Below are 14,141 nucleotides of genomic sequence, written 5' to 3'. Positions count from 1 at the left end.
TAATTTTGACGTTTTAAAATTACATCTCTTCCAGTTATTTTCATAAAACACATCGTGTCAGAAGTGGGATTCGAACCCACGCCCTCAAACGCGGACCAGAATTCAAAGATTCACATCGTAAACGAAGGAAGCTAAGCCCCTTGAGTCTGGCGCCTTAGACCGCTCGGCCCTCCTGACGTGGTTTTATGTAATATGGACGTTTTAAAATTACATCTCTTCCAGTTATTTTCATAAAACACATCGTGTCAGAAGTGGGACTCGAAAACACCCCCGCAAACGAAGACCAGAATACAGCGATTCACATCGTGAACCAATGAAACTAAGAACCCTTGAGTCTGTCGTCTAAGACCGCTCGGCCATCCTGTTGTGGTTTTATGCAATTTGGACGTTTTAAAATTACATCTCTTCCAGTTATTTTCAAAAAACACATCGTGTCAGAAGTGGGATTCGAACCCACGCCCTCAAACGAGGACGAGAATGCAGTGATTCACATCGTGAACGAAGGAAGCTAAGCCCCTTGAGTCTGGCACCTTAGGCCGCTCGGCCATCCTGACGTGGTTTTATGTAATTTGGACGTTTTTAAATTACATCTTTTCCAGTTATTTTCATAAAACACATCGTGTCAGAAGTGGGATTCGAACCCACGCCCTCAAACGAGGACCAGAATACAGCGATTCACATCGTGAACGAAGGAAGCTAAGCCCCTTGAGTCTGGCGCCTTAGACCGCTCGGCCCTCCTGACGTGGTTTTATGTAATTTGGACGTTTTAAAATTACATCTCTTCCAGTTATTGTCATAAAACACATCGTGTCAGAAGTGGGATTCGAACCCACGCCCTCAAACGAGGACCAGAATACAGCGATTCACATCGTGAACGAAGGAAGCTAAGCCCCTTGAGTCTGGCGCCTTAGACCGCTCGGCCCTCCTGACGTGGTTTTATGTAATTTGGACGTTTTAAAATTACATCTCTTCCAGTTATTTTCAAAAAACACATCGTGTCAGAAGTGGGATTCGAACCCACGCCCTCAAACGAGGACGAGAATACAGTGATTCACATCGTGAACGAAGGAAGCTAAGCCCCTTGAGTCTGGCACCTTAGGCCGCTCGGCCATCCTGACGTGGTTTTATGTAATTTGGACGTTTTTAAATTACATCTCTTCCAGTTATTTTCATAAAACACATCGTGTCAGAAGTGGGATACGAACCCACGCCCTCAAACGAGGACCAGAATACACAGATTCACATCGTGAACGAAGGAAGCTAAGCCCCTTGACTCTGGCGCCTTAGACCGCTCGGCCATCCTGTTGTGGCCTTATGTAATTTTGACGTTTTAAAATTACATCTCTTCCAGTTATTTTCATAAAACACATCGTGTCAGAAGTGGGATTCGAACCCACGCCCTCAAACGCGGACCAGAATTCAAAGATTCACATCGTAAACGAAGGAAGCTAAGCCCCTTGAGTCTGGCGCCTTAGACCGCTCGGCCCTCCTGACGTGGTTTTATGTAATATGGACGTTTTAAAATTACATCTCTTCCAGTTATTTTCATAAAACACATCGTGTCAGAAGTGGGACTCGAAAACACCCCCGCAAACGAAGACCAGAATACAGCGATTCACATCGTGAACCAATGAAACTAAGAACCCTTGAGTCTGTCGTCTAAGACCGCTCGGCCATCCTGTTGTGGTTTTATGCAATTTGGACGTTTTAAAATTACATCTCTTCCAGTTATTTTCAAAAAACACATCGTGTCAGAAGTGGGATTCGAACCCACGCCCTCAAACGAGGACGAGAATGCAGTGATTCACATCGTGAACGAAGGAAGCTAAGCCCCTTGAGTCTGGCACCTTAGGCCGCTCGGCCATCCTGACGTGGTTTTATGTAATTTGGACGTTTTTAAATTACATCTCTTCCAGTTATTTTCATAAAACACATCGTGTCAGAAGTGGGATTCGAACCCACGCCCTCAAACGAGGACCAGAATACAGCGATTCACATCGTGAACGAAGGAAGCTAAGCCCCTTGAGTCTGGCGCCTTAGACCGCTCGGCCCTCCTGACGTGGTTTTATGTAATTTGGACGTTTTAAAATTACATCTCTTCCAGTTATTGTCATAAAACACATCGTGTCAGAAGTGGGATTCGAACCCACGCCCTCAAACGAGGACCAGAATACACAGATTCACATCGTAAACGAAGGAAGCTAAGCCCCATGAGTCTGGCGCCTTAGACCGCTCGGCCCTCCTGACGTGGTTTTATGTAATTTGGACGTTTTAAAATTACATCTCTTCCAGTTATGTTCATAAAACACATCGTGTCAGAAGTGGGATTCGAACCCACGCCCTCAAACGCGGACAAGAATACAGCGATTCACATCGTAAACGAAGGAAGCTAAGCCCCTTGAGTCTGGCGCCTTAGACCGCTCGGCCCTCCTGACGTGGTTTTATGTAATTTGGAAGTTTTAAAAATACATCTCTTCCAGTTATTTTTATAAAACACATCGTGTCAGAAGTGGGACTCGAAAACACCCCCGCAAACGAAGACGAGAATGCAGTGATTCACATCGTGAACGAAGGAAGCTAAGCCCCTTGAGTCTGGCGCCTTAGATCGCTCGGCCATCCTGTTGTGGCCTTATGTAATTTTGACGTTTTAAAATTACATCTCTTCCAGTTATTTTCATAAAACACATCGTGTCAGAAGTGGGATTCGAACCCACGCCCTCAAACGCGGACGAGAATACAGTGATTCACATCGTGAACGAAGGAAGCTAAGCCCCTTGAGTCTGGCACCTTAGGCCGCTCGGCCATCCTGACGTAGTTTTATGTAATTTGGACGTTTCAAAATTACATCTCTTCCAGTTATTTTCAAAAAACACATCGTGTCAGAAGTGGGATTCGAACCCACGCCCTCAAACGAGGACGAGAATACAGTGATTCACATCGTGAACGAAGGAAGCTAAGCCCCTTGAGTCTGGCACCTTAGGCCGCTCGGCCATCCTGAAGTGGTTTTATGTAATTTGGACGTTTTTAAATTACATCTCTTCCAGTTATTTTCATAAAACACATCGTCTCAGAAGTGGGATTCGAACCCACGCCCTCAAACGAGGACCAGAATACAGCGATTCACATCGTGAACGAAGGAAGCTAAGCCCCTTGAGTCTGGCGCCTTAGACCGCTCGGCCCTCCTGACGTGGTTTTATGTAATTTGGACGTTTTAAAATTACATCTCTTCCAGTTATTTTCATAAAACACATCGTGTCAGTAGTGGGATTCGAACCCACGCCCTCAAACGAGGACCAGAATACACAGATTCACATCGTAAACGAAGGAAGCTAAGCCCAATGAGTCTGCCGCCTTAGACCGCTCGGCCCTCCTGACGTGGTTTTATGTAATTTGGACGTTTTAAAATTACATCTCTTCCAGTTATTTTCATAAAACACATCGTGTCAGAAGTGGGATACGAACCCACGCCCTCAAACGAGGAACAGAATACACAGATTCACATCGTGAACGAAGGAAGCTAAGCCCCTTGACTCTGGCGCCTTAGATCGCTCGGCCATCCTGTTGTGGCCTTATGTAATTTTGACGTTTTAAAATTACATCTCTTCCAGTTATTTTCATAAAACACATCGTGTCAGAAGTGGGATTCGAACCCACGCCCTCAAACGCGGACCAGAATACAAAGATTCACATCGTAAACGAAGGAAGCTAAGCCCCTTGAGTCTGGCGCCTTAGACCGCTCGGCCCTCCTGACGTGGTTTTATGTAATTTGGACGTTTTAAAATTACATCTCTTCCAGTTATTTTCATAAAACACATCGTGTCAGAAGTGGGACTCGAAAACACCCCCGCAAACGAAGACCAGAATACAGCGATTCACATCGTGAACCAATGAAACTAAGAACCCTTGAGTCTGTCGCCTAAGACCGCTCGGCCATCCTGTTGTGGTTTTATGTAATTTGGACGTTTTAAAATTACATCTCTTCCAGTTATTTTCATAAAACACATCGTGTCAGAAGTGGGATACGAACCCACGCCCTCAAACGAGGACCTAAATACACAGATTCACTGTAACGTGGAATTTATTAAAACTCTTAAAATTCATAATAAATTACTATTTATCTCTAAATTCAAAATTTCAATTTTTAAAACCATTCAAAATTCCAATTCTTTAAATTCTGTTGTCAAAAATAAGAACGAAAATAAATACAAAGGATGGGTATTTTTCGCAAGGGCCCTCTGGAATGCTGGCGTTCAAGGAACCTTGCGGTGACAATGACCATACCTTCTAAACCTTATGGGCGCGGTTGACCTTCTGCAGGGGTTAAACTAAAGCCCATCCGTTCCGCTAAGCGTTGACCCCTTCATCCATACAATTCTAAACATACATTCTCCTCTGGTTGAAATAAATATAAAGAAACTTATAGGGTTGCCAAACCAAATCTTTTGTATAACTTTAAGAAAGGTGTAAACACCTGATTTTATAAAAACAACTTTACGAGAGACCCATGACGTAGGGAACTTGTAGAGAGACCCATGACGTCAGGGGAAATATTCAAGAGACCCATGACGTATGGAAACCAACAAATCAAGGAAAGGGGTTTTGTAAGAAAACCCCAACAAGACGATGCGAAGAATGAAGAGGTCGAAAATAACAAAGTGAGAGGACACTTCTTTTTCTGGGCTCGATAGAGCAAGTCGACTACCTGGTCGAAGGTCCGTAGGGCCGCCACGTTACAACGACCACGGTTAAAACTTCTATATGTTAACCTAGACTTAGTACCTAGCCTTAGATGCTAATAAAAAGTTTAAAACGAAACTTAGTACGTTAAGCAAAGGCGTACGTGGAAACGCGTTAAAATGATAATTAACTCGTGCGCGCATCAAATCGCCAATTAATCTTTCGCGACGGAAATAATATATTTTGTCTTGTGCGCGCCAAAATAAATCTTGTGCGCGTTAACCGTTATGCTGTTACGTCCGAAGGAACCACCACAGTAAAAGGATAATCCATAAAGACGAACGAAACAATTAAGTATCAACCCCCGTTCTCGGGTCTCTCTATCATTTCTTTCCTTTGTTTTATTAATTTTTACATTGTTTAATTTGACTTTATTGTTATATTATGTTAATATTGAATTTTTAGGTTTAAGTTTAAGTGTTGCCAAGACCATGGTCCACCCTTAAGGTGATTTAGTAATTAATTCATTTAAGCAAAGACGTAATTAAAAATTGTTATTCTTTGGCAACCCTGAAAAACCTCTTTTTATTATTTCATCAACCATTCGTAAAACCCCTAGACAACGAACCATATTTTAAATATCTGTTTTCCCCGCAAGCCCCAATAGTGTAAACTTAGCGGTCACCCGGGCATTTTTGAAGTAACCTTTGTAAGGAGTTTAAAAACAACCAACCAACTAGAAAAACATTATCTCTGCCCTTACAAATTGGGGGTCGAGTCCGGGATTACTCATTTTTAGCCAAATGAATAGTTATTTTGTTTCCCTGAATAATCCAATTTTTAATATCTTTATGAAACTATGTTAGGTCGTCTCAATTATCCATGGTTTGCCTTATGCACTATTGTGCCCAATTATTAATTTTTCTCTCGTAAAGGCTTAGCCCTTTTTATTTTAGGGTCAACCCCTCATTTTTTGTTTATTTTGCATTTTGGCCTCCCATGGGATAAGAAAGAAGTTCTGTTTACAGTATTCTACATTTTATGATTTTGATTTCTTTGCTACAAATTTTTGGAATTAAGGATTTAGTTTATTATATTTTTGAATCAGTTGCGTTACCCTTATGAGTAATAGACCAGATCTTACGTATGTTGCCCATTGTAATCAATTACGTAAAACACGATTAGAAAGAAGAGAAACGCTGCCCAAATACCAACCCAAAAAGCGTGCTAGAAGAACAAAACCCAAACCAGTACCAATGGCTACCAATAGTAATAGCTCTTCTCGTGCTACGTCACCCACGGGGCGCTCCAACCCCAATCCAGTTTTACCATTATTTTCTTTAGCGGGAAATACCAGTACTACCACAAGTAACCCGCCAGTTTTTACGCCCACCTCTAGTGTTAATACTACGGCATCTGCATCGGGGACAACAATGGTCTCCGTTCCAGGCGATGTTCTAACCCAAATCATGAATCAATTGTCCTTTTTATCAACACAATACCAACAGGTGCAAAATACTTTAACAACATTGCAAACGCAAAATATAGCTAGCCAAAGCGTACCCCCGGCGCCTCCCGTGCCGCAAATTACACCACCATTTAATTATAATTATAAAAAACCGTCTTGATTTGGACCAAGGCCGAAAAAACAAACGATATGTTTGAGGTTTATCAATTGACTGAAGTTTCAGATATTGAAATTTTTTTCTAGTTCTTTTTATCCACTCAATCCTTAATCAATATTTAATTCAATCAACTACTGACTTTACTCTTAATCGATCTAGTCCCTCTAAATTAATTGAAACAAGTTGGGAAAACCAAAATATTACCTCTCCGAGTCAAGACGACTACTTACAAACTTATTTACCCAGATATGGAAATGTTTCTTAAGTTAAAATTTATGAAATATTAAAGCAGTATACAAAGCATAGCAAATTTACTGTAAATCAGACGACATTTTACATCCAATAATGATATACTTGTACACATTAAAATCATCCGATGGGGGAAAAACGGGTCATCGGCGTTTTATAAATGACGCTAGCGCAATAAAGCGTGCAAGGTACCAAGGCTTAACAAAAATTGTAGGATAACATATTTATAGAGATAGATAACAACTTTTATAATTAAAATTAGAAACTAACATATCTCTTAAAATTCTCGCGTGATCAACTGGTTTCACGCCAATTAAATAGCTATAGTCCCATAGAGCTATTTGTATTAATTCCTCCATGGTTTTTTCGCTAAGCTGAGAACTACGCGTTTTACGTCACGTTATCAAAAAAGCAGACTATTTTCTTTGAAGACCGCGCTAGCTCAGCGCTAAGCACCGTGACGTCAAAATTCAAAAACAAGATCCCCGGGCCGCGTTCAGCAACGCGAGGCTCTGCTGAACGCGACCCAGATTTCCACCATGATTATAAATCTAAGCCTAATTATTTAAAAGTGTATTTAACTTTCGGCTCACTCTGAACCGTTAATGTCTCTGCATACAGAAACGAAAACCAAACCCAAACCCAAACTTTTACTTTTTGGTTCACTAGGCCTATTGACAAATAAGAGTTCATTTGACCAACATAGCAGCGTTGTACTTGTATTCACTATGATTTTAGAAAGGATTATGCTATAAACAGATGTAGTATAGCTTAAGTAATATATAAACATCCATTTTAAATAATAATATTAAAAAAAATCTTTGGAATATCAAAATGAAATAGAGCTTTAAAGCTACAAAAGTACTAAATGCATCATAATTACGAAAAATATTTCCACATATTCAGTTTATATTAAGGATAAAGGGAATATTATGGTTGTGTTGGATTTCTTTACACATCAAAAGAAAACGAACTTCTAACGCAGCGCACTACTGTAACAACGGACGGACACATACAGACAAAAACATAGACTGCTTTTAACTCTTTCCGTATTAATTTTGAATTGAGAAACAAGATTATCTTAAATATTAAAATAAATATAATTAATATTTAATATTTTCTTCGTTAGTTATTCGCCTTATTGAACGTTACATCGTTTTAAAAAAGAACAATTAAACATTCTTGAGAGACTTGACTAATATTGGCGTTTGAAATGAAGCATACGCCGGTTGCTTCGCCTCACTAAAATAGGTAGTATATAAGGGTTTCGAATCGCAGCTATAGATAAGAACAGCGCAATTGCGTGAACCTTTGGTGGAAGCCCCACCTTAGGGAGGCCGGACGTTTCTCGTAACCCTGGCCGATCGCCGCGTATGTCTTAACCTTAACGATGATGATGGAGTAGAAGCCAGGTGTGCAGACTGGGGTCCATGTGGGATGGACAAAAACAATGACCAGAAGATGGTGGTGTGTAGAAACCAGTGTGTACAGACTGGTGTCCATGTGGGATGGACAAAAACAAAGACCAGAAGATGGTGGTGTTAGAAGCCAGGTGTACAGACTGGTGTCCATGTGGGATGGACAAAGAGCAGATGACGGTGGTGATTAGAAGCCAGTGTGGACAGACTGGTGTCCATGTGGGATGGACAAAGACCACAAGAGGGGGGGGATTAGAAGCCAGTGTGTACAGACTGGTGTCCATGTGGGATGGACAAAGAGCAGCAGATGATTGTGATTAGAAGCCAGTGTGTACAGACTGGTGTCCATGTGGGATGGACAAAGACCAGAGGCTGGTGATGTTAGACAGGCAATGGAGTAATAGCCTGTAAGTGTAATACAATTTTCGAAATTTCCGGAAATTGAGAACACGTTTGCTCCGATTTGCAAACTGCGAACGCGGTCACGTGGGTGTAACAACAGACAGACACACACACACACACACACACACACAGACACGTCGAAATTAGAACCTCTCCGTGACATACGTCACTCGGAGAGGTAAAAATTACATATCTACGCTTTTTCAAGAACAATTACATTTTCCGAAAACATTTTATAATGGAATTAATTATTTTGAAGGAAGTACGTGTTGAGGGATCAGTATTGAATATTTGAAATGTTCTACTGGATGTCTAAAAAGAGCAAGCGAACTTTGGCATAACTCGAATGGTAAATGTAAATATTTCATAGATGCCAAACCAGGGTGTTGCGCAAATATATACATTTAATTTCGTATATCGCAATGCTACATTTCTATTGTCGCCTCTATGAAGGTAAAGTTGCACTGGAATTTCTTGGTCATAACTCAGTCTTCATTTGAAACGTCACCCCCTACTTTACAGCGGTTACGTATTACGCGTAATCATTTTAGCAAGCGTAAAGATCATTTCGGAAAACACAGGGGCGAGGTCACCATTGGGGTGTATTCTCCCTCGCACCAAGGGTCATCGCCAGACGATGCCAAAGTTCACTACGGGCAGGAGGCTAGTCAACTAGCACTGCCTATAGCGGTGCTTCTAAACGAGCGAGAAAATGAAAGAGAGAACACCCCAATGGCGAGATCACACCTGTGTTTTAGTTTCTCTGTATGTAATTTTCAAAATGGTCTACTCACTTACAAATGTACACCAATTACACTGAGTGATCGGTCGTTCGGGCGCTAGCGAGTGTCAAGCCATAACCATAACCATTCATGTACACGAATGTTTTATAGTGTTAGGTTAACAAGGTTGGCGGTAAAGTCCGGAGTGTCATGTACCGTTTACTAATGTGAAAAGGTTTTGATCTATATGGTAATATTGGCCGAGTGTGTTGCGACGGCTCAGATGACCCATACACTGGAACCACTGGTGATTATAAAATGCAATATATTGGGAAAATAGAGGAAGGGAGGGGGTGTCGGAGTTAAATGTGACCTTTTTGGCATAACTAGTAATGAATGATGTGTTTAACCATATTATCTCCGCGGGAAATGAATACAACAAGTCATTGGTTCTGAGAAGTATTTCTGTTTATGTGATCTTTACCCTTAACCACGCAGGATAAACTTTGTTGCTTTGTCTTAAGTGGACGACATTCACTGTAAACGACAGTCTTATCAACAACTTAAAACAGATTTAAACTTCTTTTGGTGCAAACTTGAAAATTTGTCAAGCCAGCAACAATTAAAACAATGTTGGTCAAGGTGCTTACAAGTTAGTTATCATCGACATGAAATCCCTTCAAAATAATTAATTCCATGATAAAATGTTTTCGGAAAATGTAATTGTTCTTGAAAAAGCGTAGATATGTAATTTTTTCTATTAATTTAGAGGGACTAGATCGATTAAGAGTAAAATCAGTAGTTGATTGAATTAAATATTGATTAAGGATTGAGTGGATAAAAAGAACTAGAAAAAAATTTCAATATCTGAAACTTCAGTCAATTGATAAACCTCAAACATATCGTTTGTTTTTTCGGCCTTGGTCCAAACCAAGACGGTTTTTTATAATATCTGTAACTTCAGTCTTAATGTAATTAAATTTTGAATAACCATGTTTGCTTTACCGTCATACATTTGCACTCTAAAATATAACGGTGCATTCAAACACCATATATGCTGTTTTTTCCGGTGCCAAAAAAGACATCATTTAGGGTGTACTTTAACCCCATTTTTATGATCAGTTCACGCCATTTGCTAATACTATTTGCAAGTATTAGGCATTTATGCACCATTTACAGTTTTTTTAACATCTTTGTTAGGCAATCTGTTGAACTTCTAATATTACTTAGTTTAATGGTGTTAAAAGTATGGAAAACGTACGCTACCTCTGTCACATTATTAAACCAAGTGAAGTGAAATAGTTGTTAAATATTTATTTTTTCCATATTTAGCACCACATTTATGGTGTAAAACAAATCCGTCAATACACCATTTCAAGTTCCTGTTTACTCATTTAAAGACCCTATTTCCCCCGTTTTAAGGCCCTATTGACCCATTTCAAGTTAATTGTACTATGATAATTAACCGCTTGCCTGCCTTACGACCGAATTCCAATTCGGCTGAAAACTACCGCAATTTGGCGGTTTTTTTTCTAACGGGATAAACATCTTGGCTTAAATTAAAATTCTATCTACGCCCGTTAACATCTGATTAACTCGAGTGGTTATGTAAAATGAGCAATAATCCCATCTATTTTGTAAAACATTAAGCAAAATTTATAGTTTAGAAGAATGAAATATTTTTAAATCGCAGAAATGCACCGTTATAAAGCGATTCGCTTATTCTAATTTTTAAGTGAAATTACGTAACACTGTAACGAACTTAAACGAAGTTTGAACATATAATGAGTTCCCAAGAATAATTTTCTAACGTAATATAGTGCCTATGAAAAACCACATATTATTAAAAGCAAATATTTTTATTTTTAAACGCTGTCAACTATAAAACGTTTGTTATTATTGAACTTTTTTTTATTAAATTTATAACATTTATAGGATTATGTCTACTATTAAGAGGTACAATGCTTGAAATTTGTGTCTCAATGACAAGTAACCTAACTAGCATATGCCTTACCTAACCCGACCTATAAAACAAGCAATATTTTCAACGTTTTTTGTTGAGGGACCTTGAAAAATAAACGATTTTTTGTAAAAGGCCCGAGTTGATTAGTAATGACCTAATATTAATCTCGGTTTGTAAAATAAAAATAAAATTCTTATGCCATGAAATATTTTCCAATAAGCATGTATTTTTAAAAAATTGTGCATACAGACCTCAGAAAGGTTTTTAAGTTATGTTTTAAAAACTAAAACATGCTCATTATTAAAACCAATCTGACTCCATTACTTGTTGCCCAAAAGAGTTAATTTGGATAATTTTAACGGCATTAACATTTTTACTTAAAATCGTGTTCAGTCAGGATTGATACAGGGTGTTTCTGAAAAGTCCATCACAAATTAAGGGGCGTGTTTATGGGACCAAACTGAGCGGAAAGTACCAAAGAACATGGGGTGTACAACATTTTGTTACGGAGATATGGCCTTCCAAACATTCGCCCCTAAAACAAGGAAATATCCAAAAATGAGGAGTAACACTTAAGACCGACTAACCAGCTTGTTTAAAATTACTAGACAATTTCAATAGCCTTTAATCGAACAATTGATTTCTACCTTTACTAATCAGAAGCGTATAAATGAGTAGAAGTATGCCTACGGTGGTAATGTAAAATTAATCCCAAGTGACATGATGTTTCAAGATCTTCCCAGCACCAAGTAAAATGGTTCTGATTGAAGGGACTTTTATTAGCACAGCGTAAACAACGTTATTTTCAGGAATTAGTCCAAATGTCCACGGGCGGCATTACAAAAACGAGGCAGTCTTTCGAATGATACTTGGACATGTTGGAAGATCCCTGGCTTGTTCCTGTTATCTCAAACCGTAAAAAGCTACGCAAATCTTCATCATCACGGACAACACTCTTGTACGTTAGGTACGGCCATTAACGCCGAAACGTGGCTCTGCATTGTAATTGTTCTCTGGGCGAGTTTACTCTGTTGGAAACAAACAACACGCCCCTTAATTGGAGATGGGTTTTTCAAATACATTCGAGATGTCCTTTTAGGTTTTCTCAAGGTCATACCTAACGTACAAGAGTGTTGTCCGTGATGATGAAGATTTGCGTAGCTTTTTACGGTTTGAGATAACAGGAACAAGCCAGGGATCTTCCAACATGTCCAAGTATCATTCGAAAGACTGCCTCGTTTTTGTAATGCCGCCCGTGGACATTTGGACTAATTCCTGAAAATAACGTTGTTTACGCTGTGCTAATAAAAGTCCCTTCAATCAGAACCATTTTACTTGGTGCTGGGAAGATCTTGAAACATCATGTCACTTGGGATTAATTTTACATTACCACCGTAGGCATACTTCTACTCATTTATACGCTTCTGATTAGTAAAGGTAGAAATCAATTGTTCGATTAAAGGCTATTGAAATTGTCTAGTAATTTTAAACAAGCTGGTTAGTCGGTCTTAGGTGTTACTCCTCATTTTTGGATATTTCCTTGTTTTAGGGGCGAATGTTTGGAAGGCCATATCTTCGTAACAAAATGTTGTACACCCCATGTTCTTTGGTACTTTCCGCTCAGTTTGGTCCCATAAACACGCCCCTTAATTTGTGATGGACTTTTCAGAAACACCCTGTATAATAAGAGAGCCTTCAACGTGTACAAACACAATAGGAAAGGTAGTGAAGTCCCACTGAAAAAGACTAAAAATATTCCTGTAAATCAGGCGCATGGTCCTGAAATGGGGTGAACAGGGGTTTGATATGAGATTAATAGGGGTTTTAAATTGGGACATGAAATCGGGGTAAATACGGACTTGAAATGGGGGTAAATACGAACTTGAAATGGGGGTAAATACGAACTTGAAATGGGGGTAAATAGGAACTTGAAATGGGGGTAAATACGAACTTGAAATGGGGGTAAATACGGACTTGAAAAGGGTCTAAATACGGACTTGAAATGGGTCTAAATACGGACTTGAAATGAGTCTAAATACGGACTTGAAATGGGTCTAAATACGGACTTGAAATGGGTCTAAATACGGACTTGAAATGGGTCTAAATACGGACTTGAAATGGGTCTAAATACGGACTTGTAATGGGTCTAAATATGAACTTGTAATGGGTCTAAATATGAACTTGTAATGGGTCTAAATATGAACTTGTAATGGGTCCAAATATGAACTTGTAATGGGTCTAAATATGAACTTGTAATGGGTCTAAATATAAACTTGTAATGGGTCTAAATATGAACTTGAAATGGGTCTAAATATGGACTTGAAATGGGTCCAAATATGGACTTGAAATGGGTCTAAATATGGACTTGAAATGGGTCTAAATATGGACTTGAAATGGGTCTAAATATGGACTTGAAATGGGTCTAAATATGGACTTGAAATGGGTCTAAATATGGACTTGAAATGGGTGTAAATATGGACTTAAGTGCTGATTTAATTGTAAAGATTAAATAGGACAATTGATACTGGGTGAAAGATAAGTGTAGTTTTAATTTTAATTAAATAAGGTGTCCATGAATTTAACAAATAAATCGTGTTTTGACTTTTGAGTTAATTTTACCTTAATTTTACTTACGTTTAAAGGTTTATCTCGATTAAGTTTAGTTTAAAGGCTTATCTCGATAAAGTTTGGTTTAAAGGCTTATCTCGATTAAATTTGGTTTAAAGGCTTATCTCGATTAAGTTTGGTTTAAAGGCTTATCTCGATTAAGTTTGGTTTAAAGGCTTATCTCGATTAAGTTTAGTTTAAAGGCTTATCTCGATTAAGTTTAGTTTAAAGGCTTATCTCGATTAAGTCTATTTTAAAGGCTTATCTCGATTAAGTTTATTTGAAAGGCTTATCTCGATTAAGTTTAGTTTAAAGGCTTATCTCGATTAAGTTTAGTTTAAAGGCTTATCTCGATTAAGTCTATTTTAAAGGCTTATCTCGATTAAGTTTATTTGAAAGGCTTATCTCGATTAAGTTTATTTTAAAGGCTTATCTCGATTAAGTTTATTTTAAAGGCTTATCTCGATTAAGTTTAGTT

At 38.8% G+C, this 14,141-nt stretch overlaps 1 non-coding gene across 1 annotated transcript; it reads right to left on the bottom strand.

Moving 5' to 3' along the window:
* Window positions 1–2,125: 2,125 nt before the first annotated feature.
* On the bottom strand, window positions 2,126–2,247 carry TRNAM-CAU (transfer RNA methionine (anticodon CAU)). Its single transcript has 2 exons — window positions 2,210–2,247; window positions 2,126–2,171 (listed from the first exon to the last, which is right to left on the bottom strand). It is a non-coding gene; the product is annotated as a tRNA-Met (tRNA).
* Between the last annotated feature and the right edge of the window lie 11,894 nt (window positions 2,248–14,141).

Source organism: Phalangium opilio, unplaced genomic scaffold (genome assembly GCF_054372755.1).
Source record: "Phalangium opilio isolate 3A_F unplaced genomic scaffold, DU_Popi_V2 ptg000390l_1, whole genome shotgun sequence".
Lineage (NCBI taxonomy): Eukaryota > Metazoa > Arthropoda > Arachnida > Opiliones > Phalangiidae > Phalangium > Phalangium opilio.
Note: the sequence above shows the minus strand (reverse complement) of the source record. Positions and strands in the feature narration are given on the sequence as shown.